Genomic DNA, 22985 nt, shown 5'->3' with positions numbered 1-22985 from the left:
CTGGATTTGCCCTTCAGGAGGGAAGTGTATATTACAATGTGATTCCAGATGTAAAAAAAAAAAATATATATATATATATATATATATATATATATATGTCATGTGTTTAAAAAGTTATGTAGTATTCTTGCATCTGACTTCTTGACATGTGACAAGTTACGGTCATCGGTGGGTGACAGACGTATAGCAGCATTGTCACAGTTTCTAATACAGTGTTTCCCACCAGGGTGCCTCCAGCTGTTGCTGAACTACAACTCCCAGCATGCCCGGACAGCCTTCGGCTTTCCGGGCATGCTGGGAGTTGTAGTTCAGCAACAGCTGGAGGCACCCCGGTGGGAAACACTGTCCGGGCATGCACTGTCCAGGTATGCTGGGAGTTGTAGGGCATGCACTGTCCGGGCATGCTGGGAGTTGTAGTTCTGCAACAGCTGGAGGCACCCTGTTTGGGAAACACTGTTCTAATAGTTAGGATTTCAGGCATGCAGTTATATTCTCCTTTTTTTTAATGTTCTGAGAATAATGCATTAGTGCAATGCTCCCTTGCAGTTAGATCTGATGTAGTTGTAGGTTGCTACTTTTTCTTCTTTTTTTTGCAAGCGCTACTTTCTGCACATTCCTGCTCCAGATGGCATATAGCTCTGACAACAGGAAACGGTAACGCTAGCATTATGGAGCGGATCCATATTCCTACACAATGTAAAAATAACTGCATGGTATATGGGGGGGGGGGGGGAGAGATCAGTTTTTCCTCTGATTATAAGTTAGCCTTGTTCAAGCCACATATTCATTTCTGGAGCAGAAGAAAAAAAAAGTGCTTTCTGGAAATGCAGCTTTTCTGTGAGTTATGTTATAGCAGGAAATACTTGTGTAGGAATGGCTCGGTTGCCAGTATTTAAAATGTTCCCTTTAGGGAGCTTCCCCTCACCCCCGCTTTGGAGGAGTCTGAGAAAGGCAGGAAGGGATGTCCGTAGACCCTTGGAGAGAGGCAGGACAATGGCCCTTAAAAATCTTACCCATGGATCCCTAATATACTGATCTGGTCTAGATGCACCCGTCACAGGGAGCACTGTGAATTGGTTACTGTCTGGAGGGATCCTAGGCAGGATGTAGGGTGCAGATTTGGTGTGTGGGAGGGGACAGGATGTTGCTGCTGTCACTCCAAATTTCTCAGGTTCGGTTATCCAGATGGCACAATGTCCATTTACAAATGCCTCAATGACATGTCTGCCAATTTTTTAATATCTATCTTGGTTATTAATATAGCACCAACATACTACATGGCACTGCAAAAAGCACACACTTAAAGGGGTAGTCCAGTGGTGAAAAACGTATCCCCTATCCTAAGGATAGGGGATAAGTTTGAGATCGCGGGGATCCGACCGCTGGGGCCCCCTGCGATCTCTCTGTACGGGGGCCAGGCTCTCCAGCCAGATAGCGGGTGTCGAGCTCCGCACGAAGCGGCGGCCGACACGCCCCCTCAATACAACTCTATGGCAGAGCCGGAGATTGCCAAAGGCAGTGCTTCGACTCTGCCATAGACTTGAATTGAGGGGGCGTGTCGGCCACCGCTTCGTGTGGAGGTTGACATGCCCCCTTCCCGCGGGCTGTCGGGGCTCCGTACAGGAGATCGCAGGGGGCCCCAGCGGTCGGACCCCCCGCGATCTCAAACTTATCCCCTATCCTTAGGATAGGGGATAAGTTGTTCACCACTGGACTACTCCTTTTTAAGTGTTCCCAGAGAAGCTACTATTCAACGGACAATGGACATCACGTTATGGCTAAACGCCATGGGAGAGATTTATCAAAACCTGTCCAGAGGAAAAGTTGCCTAGTTGCCCATAGCAACCAATCAGATCACTTCTTTCATCTTGAACTAGGCCTCTGCAAAATGAAAGAATCGATTTGATTGGTTGCTATGGGCAACTGGGCAACTTTTCCTTTGCACAGGTTTTGATAAATCTTCCCCCATGTGTGTATGTGGTGTCCCGGTACCGTATGGTATACGTACCTTGTATGGTGGTCCCCAAAGTCAGAGTTACTTCGTTCCAGTAGGGTCCACCTGGTGGGATAGCCCCTAGTCACCTCTTCCTCCTTTAATTGTATGATGTTTACATGTATATGTAATTATATTATTAATGTTGAATATAGTGACGCAGGACCTTAGGTCACATGACTGTTAAGGTATGCTAAAGGACCTTCCTAGGTCACATGTTTAGCCCATAATTCCTTGTAAAGTGATTGACAGATGGTATGGACCAATGAGCTCAAGGCCAGGCCCTGCCCATATAAGGGAGCTGCCAGCCAATCCTCGCTCTCTTGGGTTCCGGACTATAAGAGTGAGGAGATCCGTGCAACTTGCAAAGACAAGACCAGGCCGAAGCCTGATAATACTAAATTGTGAGTTAAACTCAATCCCCTAATCCAGCGGAACAACGCATATAAATCTCCTGAGCTTAAAACTCATAAGGTCCCATCCAACTGTCAGGATCCTCATAAACTGTTCCTGTTTGTTTCTGCATAAAGCCTGCAGTAGAAGTTCCGACAGTTTCCTGAAACCTCTGGTTGTGGACATTCATTTATTATACCTCCCTATCGCTCTTGGGACGGGTGGTGATATGACAAGCATATACAGAGGAGCCCTCGCCCTGGGATCACGACAGTTGAGGGTTAAACCAGCACCCTTTCATCACTGCACAGCTACACCCCATATTCCCTATACCCCCACAAGCTTACCACATGTACATCAGAATACTGTCAAAAATTCTGACATATTCTATTCATGTATGCCGTAGCATATCTTTTGGTTTTAGGTTTTATTTATGATACACAGGGTAGAGGGGTAGACCACGCACTTGCGGCTTGCAAACATTGCATATATTGATATAAACAGACCGAACAGCCCCACCTCAAAGTAGTCTATGGTTTATTGAATCGTATGGGCATGTGGCAGAATACGTTAGCATACCTTTTTAGCATTATTTTGTTGTATAGCTGAAATGTGCTGTGGAGAGTGGCTAAGGCTAGGTTCAAGCTGTGTAAAGCAGTGTCCATTGGACCATTTATATGAAGGGTGGGGGTACCCAAGTAAACTTCACAAACACAACCTATTCATGACTGCCGGGACCTAATTTCTTCTATCAATAGATACCTATGACCTATGCCACATATGCCATCTAATGTTAAAAACAAATGTACACTTACAGCAGAATGCAAAAGCGGAGGTCTGCACTATTCTATGCAGCCAACCCCGACATATACAACCTGCACTAAGGGTTCATGGGGTTCATTAATCTGTTTAAATCATGCACAGGGACCGGTGAAAAATATGTTCTATGCTATCCACAGGATAGGGGATAAGTAGGTGATCTCCGGAACAGTAGCTTGGCTTGTTAGTGAGTAGCATGTGCTGTAGATGGCACACGCTGCGTTAATTTCCATCAAAATGAATGAACCTCCTCACAAAAAGCCGGGGTCCTGTTTCAGATACCAGTTACTTATGCCCTAGTCTGTGGATAGAGAATAAGAATAAAGTAGTTTTACTGGGAAACCCCTGTAACACAGTGTAAACCCAGCTTCAGGGCACGTTCACACGGACAGCGGGTTTCTTTTCAAACTCGCAGCGGATCACCCACTGCGAGTTTGAAAAGGAACGGGGTCTCCATGCGAGCTACGCTACGAGCGAACACAGTGCGATGTGCGAGTCGCAGTGCGCATGCGCAGTATACTCGCACATCGCGGCTGCTCTCGGCCTAGCTCAGGGAGCAGGGGGAGCAGCCGCGATGTGGGCGAGTGCAGCAACTCTTACATTGCACCAGTGTCTGCTCATAGCGGCGGATTGCCGCTCCGAGCAGGCACATCTAAAGGCACCCTGTAGGGGTCCTTCAGCGGCGGATCTGCAGTGTAATATACGCTGTGGATCCGCTCATATGAACGTACCCTAAGAGTGCGTTCACACATGCATATTTTTGCTGCAGATCTGCTGCAGATTTTGTTGCCCATTGACTTCAATGGGTAGTAAAATCTGTGACAGCAGATCTGCAGCAAAAATACACACATGTGAACGTACCCTTAAGGGCTCATTCACACGAGCGGATTTTCTGCTACAGATCTGCTGTAGATTTGCTTCAGCAGATTTTGCTGCCCATTAAAGTCAATGGGCAGCAATATCTGCTAAAGCAGATCTGCAGCAGAAAATTTGCTTGTGTGAATGAGCCCTTGGGGTACGTTCACACTCACGGATTTACAGCGTATTTTCGCTGCAAATCCGCTGGTGAAAGCCCGCTCTATGCTGGCTTTACATGTGCCTGCTCGTAGCGGCAATACGCCACTACCAGTAGACCCACTGCAATGTGCGAGTCGCAGTATACTCGCACATCGCGGTAGTTCTCTGCCCAGCTCAGAGCAGGGAGAGTGGCCGCGATGTGCGAGTACGCCGCGCGCATCGCTGCACTGTGTCTGCTGGTAGCAGCGTATTGCCGCTTCCAGCAGGCACATGTAAAGCCAGCATAGAGTGGGGCCTTCACCAGCGGATCCACAGCGGAAATCCGCACGTGTGAACGTACCCTTAGGGTACGTTCACACGTGCGTATTTTTGCTGCAGATTTGCTGCTGCAGATATTGCTGTCCATTGACTTTAATGGGTAATTAAATCTGCTGAAGCAAATCTGCAGCAGAAAATGCAAACGTGTGAACGCACCCTAAGGGCTCATTCACACGGATGGATCCGCGTCGTATTTTACGCTGCATATCCGTGGACAATGGACCCTCCAGTGTTGCCTCCTCTGTGCCTGCTTATGGTGGCAATCCGCCGTTACGAGCAGACATGCTGCGATGCACGAGTCACCGCTCGTAAGCACAGTGTACTTGCACAAATCGCAGCTGCTCCCCCTGATCCCTGAGCTAGGCCGGGGGCAGCGTTTCTGCTCATAGCAGCAGATTGCCGCTACAAGCAGGCACAGAGGAGGCAGCACTGTAAGGTCCATTGTCGGCAGATCCGCAGTGTAAAATATGCTGGGGATCTGTCCGTGTGAATGAGCCCTTTGGGTCAGTTCACACGTGCGTATTTTTGCTGTGGATTTGCTGCTGAAGTAGATCTACAGCAGAAAATATGCATGTGTGAACTGACCCTAAGGCTACTTTACACTGCTGTTATGTCCCGGCAGTACACCGGCCATTGTAAAACGGGAGTATAGTGGGAGAAAAACTAGTGCATGCACCATCTTTTTTCTCCTTCTATACTCCTCGAAAACAACAGATCTCATTACCCGGGATCTGGTGGTAGCCGTTGTGACCTATCCGTATTAGGCTGAAAAAAACAAGCCTAACGGACCCGCTACGGGCAGGTCACAACGGGAGTGTGAAAGTAGCCTTAGTCAGTTGGATCTGTTTGAAAATGGGTCCTTTACAATTGTCATGAATCTGTTATAAACAAAAGCCATGGTGCTAGTGTGAAATCTCTAAAGGACCTATAACTTTTTAAGTAATCCTCTTCTTTTAAAGTCCATGCAATTGTTTGTTGGCTTTGATTTTGGGTAAGATGATGAAGCCTTGCTATCTCCAACATGGCTTGTTTACCCAGCTTTCCCTCATCTGTGAATGGCAAATCTGAGGTAAGCAGAGATGTAGGGGATGCATGACTTGAGCTCAGTGACTTTAGTTGGTATTAGTTATCATCCTATAATCTCAGATATAAGTAAGCCTTTTTTTAAACAAAAGTAAGATGCCTAAAAAGTAAGAAAATGATGATTTCTGTATAATCGGTTGCTGGCTTAGGTGTGTCAGAAGTGTAGATCACCTTCCACTCCATTACTTATAGAAGGTCATTTTAAATCAATATTCCCCAACCAGTGGCACTCCAGCTATTTCAAAATGACAACTTCCATCAGTATTCCCATCAGCCTTCAACTGTCTGGGCATGATGGGGATTGTAGTTTTGTAAAAGCTAAAGAGGCACAGATTGGGGAACACTGATCCTATTTTATTGTGGCCTTTTTAAATAGTGGGCCTTCCTTTAGCTTGTAACATTCCACGATTCGATCCACTGTTTCATCCTACTATGAAGGTTTGTCATTGGCACTTTTGAGAGTCATTGTGTGGTTTTACTGGCGCCTTAGGAATGGTAAGATCATTGATGGAAGGGATAACAGGGTGATATTGTTGGGGGTCTCATGTCTCTATGACCCCACTCTTCGGCCCCCTCTGTAAGGAATGTTCCTGGGGCAGTTCTGTACAGGGCTGTGTCTGTGCAGGGGTTAATGACATGCTTCTGATGACATACTCTGCTGCAGAGGCGGCTGCATGTTTGGAAAGAGTAGAAAGGACCCTGTATGTTTTCAATGTGTGGGATCACATCCCACCCCAGGCAGCGTCTGTGCCCCTGGGGGTAAAGCAGGGAGTGTCTGTGTCAGCCTGGGAAATAAGGAGGCAATTGTCAGGCAATCGCACCCCACCATCATAGGCTCTTTCTGAGAGTGCACACTTGGTATGCCTTAACCCTATCATACTGTAGTGAGTTTATGAATGCCTTATTAAGGAGCCGCCTCTGAAGACAGAGTGGTACAGTGCGGGTCCTGTGCTTACCACACACACAGAGCTGCATTCTAATATCACGATGGAGGTAACATACTTATTCCCCAGTAATGCAGAACTCTAATTTCATGGTATAGGGCTCTGATTATATTAACAATTTATCCCTCAAAAGCAACACATTTGTAATATTTTGTGGAAAAGCCTGCAGGTTAAAAAAAACACACTCCAAACTGTAGGCATCATGTTAAAGAGCAGGAGGAGGCAAGAAGATTGATATATGGATTCAGTGCAACTAGTCATTTATTCATCTAACCCTCTGCTTATCCTAGACCTAGGATTCCAGTGGGCGGGCCATACCAGTGATTGACAGCTTTCCCAAGATTAATCTGCAAACATAGCTGTCAATCACTGGATGGGGCTGCCCACTGGATTTCTAAGCCCAGAATTAAGAGGCTTTGATGGCTGTATTACTAAATCTTTTCCTCTATCTATTTATATATATCTATCTATCTATCTCAGGGGGCCCTCCCACTGCCGGACTTGCTGCTTCATAAGATCAGGGAGTATACAAGCTGGATATATACAGACCTCCAGCATGCATGCTTTCTAACAGCTAATGCAGGAGTAGCAAGGAGTGACATGGCCTGGGGGCAGATAGGATGGGAGGGGGCATTATCTTACTTTGGTGCAGGAACTTCTCCCCTTTCCGATCTGTGTAGGAGAGTGCTTAAAGGGGTATTCCGGTGGAAAACTTTTTTTTTTTTTTTTTTTAAATCAACTGGTGCCAGAAAGTTAAACAGATTTGTAAATTACTTCTATAAAAAAAATCTGTCAGCAGAAAGCACTGTGCTCGTGATTTCAGCAGAGAGCTCTGTGTTCCAAAAAGAAAATAATTTCCTCTATAGTATTCAGCAGCTATTAAGTACTGGGAGGTTTAAGATTTTTTTTTAATAGGAGTCATTTACAAATCTGTTTAACTTTCTGCCACCAGTTGATAAAAAAAAAAAAAAAAAAGTTTTCCACCGGAGTACCCCCTTTAAGGACCTGAGTCACATGATCCACAGGTCCTTAAGCCTTACTGCACAGAGGAAGAAGACAGCATGAAGTAAGGCATGTGTGGTTTCACTATTATGCTTTTTTACGCTATGTCTTTTATACTTCAGTCACCTCCAGAATTGCACTCACTATTCTGCTGTTACATCATGTCTTATCCTCCTACCACCTCCAGAGCTGCACTTCCTATTCTACATTTACACCATGCCTTCTCCTACATTCACCTCCAGAGTTAGTCACTATTCTGCTGTCACATCATGCCTTATCCTCCAGAGCTGCTCTTTATTCTGCTGTTACCCCATGCCTTATCCCACAGTCACTTCCAGAGCTGCAGCCCCAATGTGATATCCTACAATCACATCCAGAGCTGCACTTGCTATTCTGCTGTTATATCATACCTTATACTCCAGTCACCTCCAGAGCTACAGCCACTAATTTTCTGTTACATCATGCTGTATCCTCCAGTCACCTTCAGAGCTGCAGCCACTATTCTGCTCTTACACCATGCATTACCTTTAGAGCAGCAGCCAGTATTCTGCCAGTACATCATGTATCCTCAAGTCACCTTCAGAGCTGCAGTCACTATTCTGCTGTTACATCATGTCTTATCCTCCTATCACCTCCAGATCTAAAGCCACTATTCTGCTGTTAAGTCATGGAGGCCAGTCACCTCCAAAGCAGCACTCCTTTATTCTGCTCTTCATCACATATTATAACCTCCAGAGCTAGACTTACTATTCTGCTGCCTTATACTGCAGTCACCTCCAGAGCTGCATCAGCTTCCTGGGGGGATAGGAGTGTGATTGCTGGAATCACATTCCTATAACTGTCAGGTGGGGTGGGGGGTTGTTCTGTCCACACCGACGTACACCTACAGCCCTGTACTCATTGCTGTGCGGCCTACTCTTACAGCCTATACTCATTTCTGTGCAGCCTACTCTTACAGCCTGTACTCAATGCTGTGCTGTCTACACTTACAGCCTGTACTCAATGCTGTGCTGTCTACACTTACAGCCTGTACTCATTGCTGTGCTGTCTACACTTACAGCCTGTACTCATTGCTGTGCTGTCTACACTTACAGCCTGTACTCAATGCTGTGCTGTCTACACTTACAGCCTGTACTCATTGCTGTGCTGTCTACACTTACAGCCTGTACTCAATGCTGTGCTGTCTACACTTACAGCCTGTACTCAATGCTGTGCTGTCTACACTTACAGCCTGTACTCAATGCTGTGCTGCTTACAATTACAGCCTGTACTCATTTCTGTTCTGCCTACACTTACAGCCTGTACTCATTTCTGTTCTGCCTACACTTACTGGGGGGGTTGAGAGTCAGCGCATCCAAACTCCAGGTATTGGAGAAAGCCTTCCTTCAGACTGTACAGGGGAGAAACAAATAATATTGTATGTGGGTGTCTATAAAGCGTGGGCATATGGGGGCTCCATGATATCGTATTGATATAGTGAGGTCCATTGGGTTTCCCTCACCTGGCAATAATCAGAAAGTGGTGGCATTATTGTTATAATATCTTTTTTAAATACACAATGTTACACCAATGTTTCCCAACCAGGGTTCCTCCAGCTGTCACACAACTACACCTCCCAGCTGTTGGCTATCCGAGCATGCTGGAAGTTGTAGTTGTGCAACAGCTGGAGGCCCCCTGTTTGGGAAACACTAGTGTTAAACAAATACAAGTACAATAAGTGAGAAACCTTAAATGACAGACTGATATAGCAGGAGAGGACACTGCCACCAAGGGCTGACAATCTATCTTTGTTGTATAGGTTTTCTTTTTTGCGTAATGCTTAGGTGAAAGGCGAATAAGTTGTTGGCTTTAAATTGGGTATTTTGTGTATTGCATTTTGCCTCAATGACAAATATCCCTGCAAGGAAGATTCTTGCATTGAAAGGAGACCCATGCATTGAACGGAAACAACTTATTGTGTAATCTGCGTTATCTCCCAGAGAAGCTCTAAAGGACCACAGATTTCTCTGTAAATTTATACCGTCAGACATACTGCAAGTACCATACACAGGTCCCATTATAATTAATAGGAGCCATACATGATACCCGCTGGGCGTTCTGTGGTCACCTCAACTGTCTTATCCAGCATGCAATAGCTCCTCTTCATGCCTGAGAGGCACTTTCGTGGGCCACCGTGTAATACACGTCCACACTGGATTCGGCAGTGGTAAAGCTGTTTTGTGAATTTTGTCTTGGTAACACGAGTCCCACTGCGCTATGCGTGATGTATCGGGTAGTAATATAGCTGTGTGGATAAAGACCAAAGCTTTATTTGAGCTTCATTCAGGTAATTTGGTCTGAACAGATCCCAGCAGAAGACCATGAGGAAATATTGGGAGTGATTCTTATGACACACTCAGTTTTTTGGTGTTTATTTTCAGCCTAGAAAAAGCAAAGTTTTTTTTATATTTAAAATATTTAACAATTAATAGCTAAACCAAAGGACCAAATAGAAATAACAGTTTTTCCATTGAATCCTCTAGAACTCGGTAGCCAAAGTCAGTTTATGGGACTTTTTTCCCAGTTAAAAACAGTCAAAATGCACTAAAATTCTATGTGTGACTATAGCTTTGGTTTTAGACCCATTTACATTTTTGAAGACATTGATATTCTAATGCTGTGTATACCAGTTGACGTATAGTTTAATGTGTTTGTCAAAGCATTTAGACTTTTCCCTATTTGTAGTAAGTAGTTTGGTCCATATACAAAGTGCTTATAAGTGATGCTTTTATAATGCTTTGCTGATGGCCGGACGATATAAAAGCACTGATGATAACATTCAGAAATAAATACTTTCCAGGAGTTTATCGGAAGTGAATTTGCTAAGTGAGGACTCAGTATTTTCATCCACACTTCATGTCAATAAATCTCATTGAAGGAACCTGCCGCCAGTCTCTCCCTGGCCTGAGATGGCTGATAACTTATAACAATAGAGAGCTTTCATCTACAAAACAGGATGAATACAAACCCCAGAAGATTAAGTTACAGATATGAGGACCTATGTATGTGTGCATTGTTAATAGAGCCTCTATATAAGGCCACCTTATTGGTGTGACTTCAGTCAGTCTACTTGTATAACTCTATTTGGCTTGGCAGGTTTACATTTAATGCTGAGATTGTATGATAAATTGCTCTTTGATGCCTACAGAAAGCCTCAGGTGAATTGCTAAGACTGTAAGCATTTTCTGTTACCTCCTTCACATGACCATCTTCATAAATAGTAAAATAGAGAATAATGTGGAGATGAAATAGAGATTTTGTCCCTATTTACCTCTGTAATATTAATGTGATATCCCAGTATATATTATTAATGTGATATAGTCCTGTACAGTACTTAGGCACTGTCAGGTTGAGTCCCTCTGTGTCCTAGGGGCCCTCCTGCAGTGTCTCCCCCATAGAAATATATATTATGTAATGGTGTTATGTAATAAGGACCTTTTGAGTTAGTCACATGATAATGTGTTCACATGATGTGTTTGTTACCCAGAGAGCATCAGCTAACCAGGTGACCTGCAGCTTGACCTATGGGCTTCTGGCTCAGCCCCCCCCCCCCCTTTATAAAAGGGGCAGCCATTACAATCTCTCTCTTAGATCCTTGTGGCCAGCCGAATCGGACCACAGCCCAGCAACCTCACCATTTGTATTGCTGGTAAGAGGCACATAGTGCCAATCCTTTATCCCGCTTTGAATTTGTTCAATTGTGTCCCTGTGCTGTCATGGTAACGAGGGTCCTAAAGCGGAGGACTCTGGCGCTGCAATGCGCACATGAATGACATTTAACCCTCACACCACTCAAAAGCACTCATCCAGCAGCCCTGTGCCGACAGGGTAGAGTGGTCGACAAATGGGGGGCTTCCAGTGCTGCCAAGCGCTGCTACTGAACGTATCACAGTTCTGCATTTTAATCCACCTTACCGGCTTAGTACCGCCCGTGCCAGCAATATGCAATACTAAATCACTGACGCTCAAAATCTCCTATTTTCCCATTTTACGCTGTGGGAAAGTATTCACTCAGTACTTACCAGCACACCGCGCTAACCACAGCGCAGAGACTGTTATACTCCGTGTCCCAACCTATTCTTCTACAGGGGAATTACTACAAGTGTGACCTATCCAGTATATATGCATCTATTGTATACTACAGGGTGGGCCATTTATATGGATACACCTTAATAAAATGGAAATGGTTGGTGATATTAACTTCCTGTTTGTGGCACATTAGTATATGTGAGGGGGGAAACTTTTCAAGATGGGTGGTGACCATGGTGGCCATTTTGAAGTCAGCCATTTTGAATCCAACTTTAGTTTTTTCAATAGGAAGAGGGTCATGTGACACATCAAACTTATTGGGAATTTCACAAGAAAAACAATGATGTGCTTGGTTTTAATGTATCTTTATTCTTTCATGAGTTATTTACAAGTTTCTGACCACTTATGAAATGTGTTCAATGTGCTGCCCATTGTGTTGGATTGTCAATGCAACCCTCTTCTCCCAATCTTCACACACTGATAGCAACAACACAGGAGAAATGCTAGCACAGGATTCCAGTATTCGTAGTTTCAGGTGCTGCACATCTCGTATCTTCACAGCATAGACAATTGCCTTCAGATGACCCCAAAGATAAAAGTCTAAGGGGGGTCAGATCGGGAGACTTTGGGGGCCATTCAGCTGGCCCACGATGACCAATCCACTTTCCAGGGAACTGTTCATCTAGGAATGCTTGGACCTGACACCCATAATGTGGTGGTGCACCATCTTGCTGGAAAAACTCAGGGAACGTGCCAGCTTCAGTGCATAAAGAGGGAAACACATCATCATGTAGCAATTTCGCATATCCAGTGGCCTTGAGGTTTCCATTGATGAAGAATGGCCCCACTATCTTTGTACCCCATATACCATACCATACCATCAATTTTTGTGTTCCAACAGTCTTGGAGGGATCTATCCAATGTGGGTTAGTGTCAGACCAATAGCGGTGGTTTTGTTTGTTAACTTCACCATTCATATAAAAGTTTGCCTCATCACTGAACAAAATCTTCTGCGTAAACTGAGGGTCCTGTTCCAATTTTTGTTTTGCCCATTCTGCAGCACCTGAAACTACGGATACTGGAAGCCTGTGCTAGCATTTCTCCTGCGGTGTTGCTATCAGTGTGTGAAGAGTGGGAGAAGAGGGTTGCATTGACAATCCAACACAATGGGCAGCACATTGAACACATTTTATAAGTGGTCAAAAACTTGTAAATAACTCATGAAAGAATAAAATTATGTTAAAACCAAGCCCATCATTGTTTTTCTTGTGAAATTCCCAATAAGTTTGATGTGTCACATGACCCTCTTTCTATTGAAAAAAGTTGGTTTCAAAATAGCCAACTTCAAAATGGCCGCCATGGTCACCACCCATCTTGAAAAGTTTCCCCCCTCACATATACTAATGTGCCACAAATAGGAAGTTAATATCACCAACCATTCCCATTTTATTAAGGTGTATCCATATAAATGGCCCACCCTGTATATCTGTTGAATTTTAACATGTTTTACAATCATTTTAATATTATGGTGATCCATCTGAAGCAAGGGCCCTGCTAAAGACCTCACATTACAATTATTTAATAAATGTTATTTAATTACTGATTACTAATTTTCTTGTATATTCTTTTATACCTTCTTCCTCTCTATCTTTGCTATTCACTACCCTTAGCCTAGCAGGACTACTACCATTTATTATCACCTCATTTACAAATCTGTTTAACTTTCTGGCACTAGTTGATTAAAAAAAAAAAAAAAAAAATATATATATATATATATATATATATATATATATATATATATTCCACCGGAGTACCCCTTTAACGTGTACCTGTTGTCAACAGAAACTTTTTATATAATGTAGATAATACCATTATATGTATATTTGTAATATACATTGGTTAAAAATTGTGTATATTTTTGGGTGAAAAAATTCTGTCCCTGCAGCTATAGCATGTGTGTCTCTATGAGGAGTCCAAAAACAGGAAGTGAGGGTAGGACAAGCAGGGCTCTGTGCAGACCCCTGGCTTGTCAATCCACCCCCACTTCCTGTATTTGGACTCCTCATAGAGAAACACCAGCAATAGCTGCAAGGACAAAAAGATACACCTTTTTGTAACCAATTATCTACATTATATAAAAAGTTTTTGTTGACGACAGGTACACTTTAATATTTTCCATTTCTTATCGTTTCATTCTGCTCTGGTTTTAAGTCTGGACCAAAAGCTGCATAAAGTTGGAAAAATACCCAACCAGAGTTACTAGCTCATTGTATTGAATAGGGCATGGCACAAGTCTGGCAGGGATATGGCAGGAAGCTGTTTTAAATTTCCCCACTGGATTTACAGTGCATAGTGAAAGTATTTGGCCCCCTTGAACTTTTCGACCTTTTGCCACATTTCAGGCTTCAAACATAAAGATATAAAACTGTAATTTTTGGTGAAGAATCAACAACAAGTGGGTCACAATCATGAAGTGGAACGAAATGTATTGGATATTTCAAACTTTTTTAACAAATTAAAAAACTTAACAATTTGGCTTGCAAAATTATTCAGCCCCTTTACTTTCAGTGCAGCATACTCTCTCCAGAAGTTCAGTGAGGATCTCTGAATGATCCAATGTTGACCAAAATGACTAATGATGATAAATAGAATCTACCTGTGTGTAATCAAGTCTCCGTATAAATGCACTTGCTCTGTGATAGTCTGAGGTCCAATTAAAGCACAGAGAGCATCATGAAGAACAAGGAACACACCAGGCAGGTCTGAGATACTGTTGTGGAGAAGTTTAAAGCCAGAAATGGATACAAAACGATTTCCCAAGGAGCACTGTACAATCGATAATATTGAAATGGAAGGAGTATCAGACCACTGCAAATCTACGAAGACCTGGCCGTCCCTCTAAACTTTTAGCTCATACAAGGAGAAGACTGATCAGATATGCAGCCAAGAGGCCCATGATCACTCTGGATGAACTGCAGAGTTCTACAGCTGAGGTGGGAGATTCTGTCCATAGGACAACAATCAGTCGTATACTGCACAAATCTGGCCTTTATGGAAGAGTGGCAAGAAGAAAGCCATTTCTTAAAGATAGCCATAAAAAGTGTTGTTTAAAGTTTGCCACAAGCACCTGGGAGACACACCAAACATGTGGAAGAAGGTGCTCTGGTCAGATGAAACCAAAATCCAACTTTTTGTCAACAATGTAAAACTTTATGTTTGGGGCAACACAGCTCATCACCCTGAACACACCATCCCCACTGTCAAACATGGTGGTGGCAGCAGCATCATGGTTTGGGCCTGCTTTTCTTCAGCAGGGACAGGTAAGATGGATGGAGCCAAATACAGGACCATTCTGGAAGAAAACCTGATGGAGTCTGCAAAAGATCTGAGACTGGGACGGAGATTTGTCTTCCAACAAGACAATGATCCAAAATATAAAGCAAAATCTACAATGGAATGGTTCACAAATAAACATATCCAGGTGTTAGAATGACCAAGTCAAAGTCCAGACCTGAATCCAATCGAGAATCTGTGGAAAGAACTGAAAACTGCTGTTCACAAACGCTCTCCATCCAACCTCACTGAGCTCGAGCTGTTCTGCAAGGAGGAATGGGCAAAAATTTCAGTCTCTTGATGTGCAAAACTGATGGAGACATACCCCAAGCGACTTACAGCTGTAATCACAGCAAAAGGTGGTGCTACAAAGTATTAACTTAAGGGGGCTGAATAATTTTGCACGCCCAATTTTTCAGTTTTTTATTTGTTAAAAAAGTTTGAAATATCCAATAAATTTCGTTCCACTTATGATTGTGTCGCACTTGTTGTTGCTTCTTCACAAAAATTACAGTTTTATATCTTTATGTTTGAAGCCTGAAATGTGGCAAAAGGTCGAAAAGTTCAAGGGGGCCGAATACTTTCACTATGCACTGTAGCTGCCAGAGGCTGAAACGTGTTGTGAAGACACTTTATATCTCTATCTATAGCCATTTGTACACAATGTTCTTACAGAAACTTTCTGATGTCAAAGCACGTGCCATCTTTCTTGTAGTGCACCTATCTCACTTGAAGAGAGTATTTGTCATCTGACCTTTAGCCTGTCTGTACCTTGATCTTATGAGACCTTACGTAGAACTATGTCAGTGTATCTTCTCCTCATAGGTCATATGTCGACCAGAGGAACTGTTCCCTACTGTTTCCAGTTTTTCTTGGTTGTAGTCTCCGCTAAACAGTAGCTATGATATATACACTTTATTAGGTACATCTTGCTAGTACCGGGTTGGACCCCCTTTTGCCTTCCTTCTTTGTAGTATACTTTCTATAAGGTGCTGGAAACATTCCTCAGAGACTTTGGTCCATATGAAAATGATGGTGTCATGCAGTTTCTCCATATCTGTCATCTGCATCCATGAAGCCCATCTCCTGTTCCATGTTGGGTATAAATCTGGTGACTGTGGAGGCCCTGGGTACAGTGCCCTCGTTGTCATGTTTAAGAATCCAGTTTGAGAGGATTTGAGCTTTGTGACATTGTGCATTATCCTGCTGTAATGGTGAAATGGATGGAACAGGAGGGATACCATATGGTTGGCTGGAGTTGGCAGAGCTGCTCTGGTGCCACCTTGAGCGCAGGGTGATGAGCTTGCACAGGTCGCACACCCCTAAGGCCAGTGTTCTGCAGTTTTCCTCGAGATGTGATATTTCTCGATACACTTCACTTCTGGCTGATATATATTTCACTTCACTTTAGAATGGCAGCTGCTTTGCTTTGTTCTGTGAAGCCTCCAACACAAGTCTAAGCCAAAATATAGAGAAAAGGGAGAATCTCCTGTCCAGCAATAACATACAGTAAACCAGCGATTTCTATAGAACGCTGGTATACTATAACTCCTTGTTACAGTTAACTCTTTCCTTGGCGGGCCAGCGCTCAACCCAGCAAGAAGTTTCAGTAAAATGGTAATCTATTTCTATTGGCTGCAAAGACCTGGTTGTGGGTGAGTGACTGGGCATGAGTGTGTGGGAAGACAAGTCAGCAGCAGAAAATCTGCAGCAAAATATGTACATGTGAATGTTCCCTTAAAACTGGCATACATCTAGGCTTGAGTATTGAGTGGAATGTGCCTGATAAGTCCTATGTCAGATCTTCGGTAGGAAAGTTGCTACCAATAACTTTGCCAGGCTAAACTAGCAGACTAGCAAATAAAGAAATCAACACCGTGAACTTTTAGGTTCTTGCTGTCAACCAATCCCTGTGAGACAATCCTCCCCTCCTGTCCTCACTGTGCAGACATGAAGCTATGCTAAAATAGTTGTAGCAGCTTTAGCAGAACTTAGGACATACAGTATAATTCTGGAGGTATTTACTTCACATTTCAATTTTTTTAACAAAATTAATAGGAAGTAGGGCTGGGCGGTATACCGGTTCATACCGAATACCGAAATTTTTGTGCTGCACGATATTAGTTTTTCCCTATACCGCAATACCGGTTTGGCCCCTCCCCCTTGGGAATTAATGAATTATCAGCCCGCCGCGCTGTCCCCACATCGGGGAACTAATCATATGTGACCCGCCAGCGCTGTTCTGCTCCCCCCACCAAATCATGTTACCTGCCAACGCTGTTCTGCTCCCTCCCAATTATCAGCCCAGCGGGGTACTATTCACATATGTCACCCGCAAGCATTGCCCTCCTCTTCTTTGTTGCGGGCCACCAGCACTGGAACGCTATACTGTACGCCAGTGGTCTCCAACCTGCGGACCTCTAGATGTTGCAAAACTACAACTCCCAGCATGCCCGGACAGCCAACAGCTTCTTACGTGACAGTGGGCTCAGCCTATCACCTGCCGGGGCGGGACATCGCTGCGGCCGGTGATAGGCTGACGGCTGCCCGACGTTCCCGTCCCCAGGGTAAGGCCGACGTAGGTAAGTTAAAGTTTATTTTGTTTATCTTTGCAGCCCGGGCATAGGGATACAGCGTGCAGCAGTGGTCTCAAACCTTTGGACCTCCAGCTGTTGCAAAACTACAACTGGCTGTCCGGGCATGCTGGGAGTTTTAGTTTTGCAACATCTGGAGGTCCGCAGGTTGTAGACCACTGGCGTACAGTATAGAGTTCCACCGCCGGTGGTCCGCAACAAAGAGAAGGAGGGCAGTGCTTGCGGGTGACATATGTGAGTAGTACCCCGCTGGGCTGATAATTAATTGGGAGGAAGCAGAACAGCGCTGGCGGGTAACATGATCGGGGGGGGGGGGGGGGGGGGGTAAAAGAAATACCGTTATATACCGTGGAACCGCCATAAGTTTAAAATACCGCCCAGCTCTAATGGGAAGTCTATATTGTTATACAATTCCAATAGTGACGTCTTTAACAGGATACTTGCTAGGAGAAAGTGCAGACTGTTTGTAGGCCGTTGTTGTTAATGTATAGTTACAACTGACAAACACAAAGCGAACATCAACACTATGCTACAATGTTCGTAAATACTACATGTAAATGATGATAGGGTGTAATGAATAATAAAAACATGTCCTGGATAAATGTTTGCTTTGTGCAGTCAGTAGCTAGAAGCCAGTTGCTATCTGTAGACATGCAGAATAGAAACATCGCTCTATAAGTTGAGGATTATCTGACCATTTATTTAATCATTAGAGACAATATATTGTAGGTGACCAGATGGCACCATTCTTACATAGGTTGCCAGAGGTTCAACTCGACTCATGTGGGCTCCAGAGGAGATATGTGACCTGAGCCCCACCATCATTTATACCAGTGTAGTGAACCCATCTACCACCATACCTGAAACATTTATAATGTGAGTCTGATCTTAATTTAGGTGTGTTCTCGTTTTTGCAATAGTTATAATATCCACAGAATTGTTAAAGGGGTACTCCGGTTAAAACCTTTTTTCTTTTAAATCAACTGGTGGCAGAAAGATAAACATATTTGTAAATTACTTCTATTAAAAAAAATCTTAATCCTTCCTGTACTTATTAGCTGCTGAATGCTACAGAGGAAATTATTTTCTTTTTGGAATGCTCTCTGATGACATCACGAGCACTGTTCTCTCTGCTGGCGTTATTATAATAATAATAATAACAACGCTTCATTTATTGTTGTTCTTAGTGGGATTTGAACCCAAGTCCCCAGCACTGCAAGGCAGAAGTGCTAACCACTGAGCCACCATGCTTCCCTTAGCATACATCTGCTATGCATGGTTGCTAAAATGGACAGAGATGTCAGCAGAGAGCACTGTGCTCGTGATGTCATCAGTGTTCCAAAAATAAAGGAATTTCCTCTATAGCATTCAGCAGCTAATAAGTACTGGAAGGATTAAGATTTTTTAATAGAAGTGATTTACAAATATCTTTAACTTTCTGCCACCAGTTGATTTAAAAGAAAAAAGGTTTTCACCGGAGTACCCCTTTAATGCAGCTCTGGACAAAAATACAGCTGCAACACGGGATCCTTTTTTTACAAGATGAATAATGTAACATTACTTAAAGGAGTAGTCCGGTGCACACTTTTTTTCATTTTATCCCGTCCGGGCTGCAAAATAAAAGAAAACACACTTTATCTTACCTGCCAATGAGCCCCCGAAGCTCCTGTACAGGTGTTCGGTCCCTGGGCTGTATTCTTCTTACTTCCTGTTAGCCCGGCACGTCACACAGAGCTTCAGCCTATCACCGGCCGCAGCGATGTTCCGCCTCGGCTGGTGGTAGGCTGAAGCTCCGTGTGACATGCCGGGCTAACAGGAAGTAAGAAGAATACAGCCCGGGGACTGAACACCTGTACCGGAGTGTATTGGAGCTCCGGGGGCTCGTTGGCAGGTAAGATAAAGTGTGTTTTCTTTTATTTTGCAGCCCGAACGGGATAAAAGGAAAAAAGTGTGCACCGGAGTACTCCTTTAACCTTTTTCTATGATGGCCATTTCTATACTGTAAAATTATGTTTAAAGAAGCTTTTTATCATTTTTTTGGCTCTTGACTTACAATTCTTGTTAATTGGGGTTTAGGCTAAAGTGCTGTTTTGCTTTTCCAGGATAATCATAGGGAACATGCACAAAAGCACTTTCTACCCTAAAAATAAGGATTGTTGTTTACTGAATAATTGTCCAGTAGGACACAGTATCATGTACTGTTGAGCTCATGAGTTCATGGTGTGCCCTTTCCACAGGCAGAATGAGCGCATTGTATGGCTCATATTTTTAGGTTCTTTTTGGTTGTGTTCACATAAATTGGAATGTAGCAGCCCACAATGGACCATTAGTACATCACAGGCTCTAGTGTGCACTTACCAGGACTCCATCCTCGCTGACGTCTTTGCTTATTTGGGTGTGAAGTTATGGGAAGTATCTTCTTTAAATTAAAGCTATTTTGTAGCATTTTTCTAATTTTAAAGATCATCTTGACTACTTTCTTGGGTATATATTTAGTATTTTTTTCCGTAATGCTGATTATTTGTGATACCTCTTCTTAATAAAAATAAGATTTTAGTACAATTTTATTTCTTCAGTTTAGGACCACGTGTTTCACTTCCTTTAAAGAGGTATTCCGCTGCTCAGGCTTGGAACAAACGGTTCAGAACGCTGGAGCCGGGATCTCGTGATGTCATAGCCCCACCCCCTCATGGCATCCCACCCCGTCCCCTCAATGCAAGTCTATGGGAGGGGGCGTGATGTCATGGAGGGGGTGGGGGGGGCGACTATGACGCCATGAGCTCCCGGCACTGGCTCCAGCGTTCGGAACAGTTTGTTCCAAACGCTGAGCAGCGGAGAACCCCTTTAAGGAGGCATATACTGTAACTCTAGTTTCTACTGAGCTATAAATCCACTTTTCAAGTATCAAGTATGTAAATAAACTATATTCTCTCTTTTTAGTATAAATGGCAGTTGTTTTGCTATGTATTAACCCTATCTTTACCTCCAGCATTTAGCATAGTTTGGAATGCAGTTCTGTCTGGTACAATGTTGGCTGGGAGGAAGCTTCCTTTTCCTCCTATTCGTAAACTCCCTCCTGGGATCTCTCCCCTCTCATTACTATTATATGTCCTGGAATTTCATTAACACTTGATAACATAAGCTTTCCTTCTAAAACAGTGATCACTATTTATTCACACCTAAATACTAGCAGAATGGATTCCAAGTTAGCTTGGCTTTGACCAAGAAGACTATTTTTACATGTGTATTACTTTTTAGACTTGCTACATTCCGTCTTATAATAATAGCTGACACGTGAATGTCTGTCTTAAAATTGTTTTAACATCATCACTGGACATATAGTGTTTCTCTGTTTTTATATTTAGCCCATTGAGATGCCTGTGCTTGCACGTCGCCTGGTATCAGTTCGGGTTGTGTTTTAAACAAAGTTCTATGTGCATTATCTATACTGAACGCTGAATCTCGCTCCAGGCAGTAGGACCCCCATGATCAGGCATTTATCCCCTATAGTTTATTGATACTATAGAACTCCTTTAAAGGAGATGTCCGGTGCTCACTTTTCTTATTTTATCCGTTCCGGGCTGAAAAATAAAAGAAAAAAATTTTCTCTTACGTGCTTAGGCTCCCCCGGTGCTTCAGTACAGGTGTTCGGTCCCCGGGCTGTTTTCTTCTTACTTCCTGATAGCCCGGCACGTCACACGGAGCTTCAACCTATCACCGGCCGCAGCGATGTCCCGCGTCGGCCAGTGATAGCCCGGCACGTCACACGGAGCTTCAGCCTAACAGGAAGTAAGAAGAATACAGCCCGGGGACCGAACGCCTGTACCGGAGCACCGGTGGAGCCTAGGCAGGCAAGAGAAAGCTTATTTTCTTTTTTTTTTTTGCAGCTCGGAACGGATACAATAAGAAAAGTGAGCACCGGATATCTCCTTTTAAGTAACTAAGGCTTTATCAAAACCTGAGGAAGAGGGGTGTGGATGTCCATAGTAATCAATCAGATTGCTTCTTCCTTTATTCAGAGTCCTTTTTAAAAAATGAAAGAAACAATCTAGTTTCTATTGGCAACTATAGAACTTAATCAATATTGTTTACATGCAAAGCAAAGAGATCTGTATATTTTAAAAATTCTACAAAATTATTACAATTGGATCAAGAATAGTCAGTAGAAATGATTCACTTACACTTTGTGATCATTGCAGGAAACTATTATAATTACTCAGAGTAAGGAAGGGTTTACACCAAGTTTGGCCCATCCAAGCCACAGATGCATCACATAACTGCCCCGCCCCATTACGCCCCCTCCCATAGAAATGAATGGAGGGGGCATGGCTTGACTTCACGTCCCCGTCTTGGAAGCCCGGTGATTTCTGAAACTGCAGAAGCAGCGACGCATAGAATGCAGGCTTCTGCAGGGAGATCGTGGGGGTCCCAGCGGTGGGCCTCACCCGCGATCAGACATCTTATCTCCTATCCTATGGATAGGGGATAAGATGTTTTTGCCCAGAATACCCCGTTAACTTCAATGACTTGAATGTAGTCAGCTAGTGACTAAGGTCATTTAATTGTTCTACCATATGTGCATTTGGGCTAGGACTGAAAGGTGGAATGCAGTACTTTTCAGTCAGAGACAAAACTTGAATAAAATTGGAAAATTACCCAAATGTAGTCATTAGCTGAATACATTAAAGTCAATAAAAAGAATTGGGCCCATGCCTATCTGAGCATGGATATGTCACCATTCCTTTTTCACATTTTTCTACTGTAACTGTGGCTCGGATGGGCTAAGCATGGTGTAAACAAACCCTTAGTTATAACCCTTGCCTTCTAGCTTGTCACTGTCACATCTATAGTAAATATTGCTTTCCGTAACATACAGTGAGATCTTGTGCTGACGTAGATGTCAAGGAGAACCACAACCATCAAGCAACTTTTACTGATTACTTCTCTTGTGGTATAAGGTCACATAGCAGCATTGTGGTCACAATAGCTTGACCAACTTTAGTTTTACTGCAGCAGACTTAGAACACCATTAACCTTATTATGTTTTAAGCTTGGTTCTGTAGAGCTGCAGGAGTGCTGTGTGTTGTGGCTGTTATATGGCGGTGTATAAACCTAATAGGGTACGTTCACATATTGATAACTCGCAGTGGGTAACCCGCTGCGAGTTGTCAACGTCTGAACGTACCCTGATGTGTAAAATTATTCTGCAATCCATATCATGTGGCAGTCACATTTTTTAGATTGCAGTGCCAGGGATAATGCTGTCCCATAATTGCATAGGCATAACATAAGAAAGACAACATGGCACCATGCCGTCCTGTTTACATATACATATTGCTGTCTGAAGGCAGGTTTTCTAAATGGTGGATAGAAGAAATCTACAGCACAAGACTGCAAAGTATTTAAATGTAATAATTTTAT

At 43.4% G+C, this 22985-nt stretch overlaps 1 protein-coding gene across 5 annotated transcripts in view; it reads left to right on the top strand.

The window, feature by feature from the left end:
• Positions 1 to 22985, top strand: part of STARD8 (StAR related lipid transfer domain containing 8) — a 185784-nt gene that overhangs the window by 117762 nt on the left and 45037 nt on the right. The window lies entirely within an intron of this gene.

This window comes from Hyla sarda, chromosome 9 (assembly GCF_029499605.1).
Source record: "Hyla sarda isolate aHylSar1 chromosome 9, aHylSar1.hap1, whole genome shotgun sequence".
NCBI classification, from domain to species: Eukaryota; Metazoa; Chordata; class Amphibia; order Anura; family Hylidae; genus Hyla; species Hyla sarda.
The sequence above is the reverse complement of the archived record's forward strand: the minus strand, read 5'-3'. Positions and strand labels throughout refer to the sequence as shown.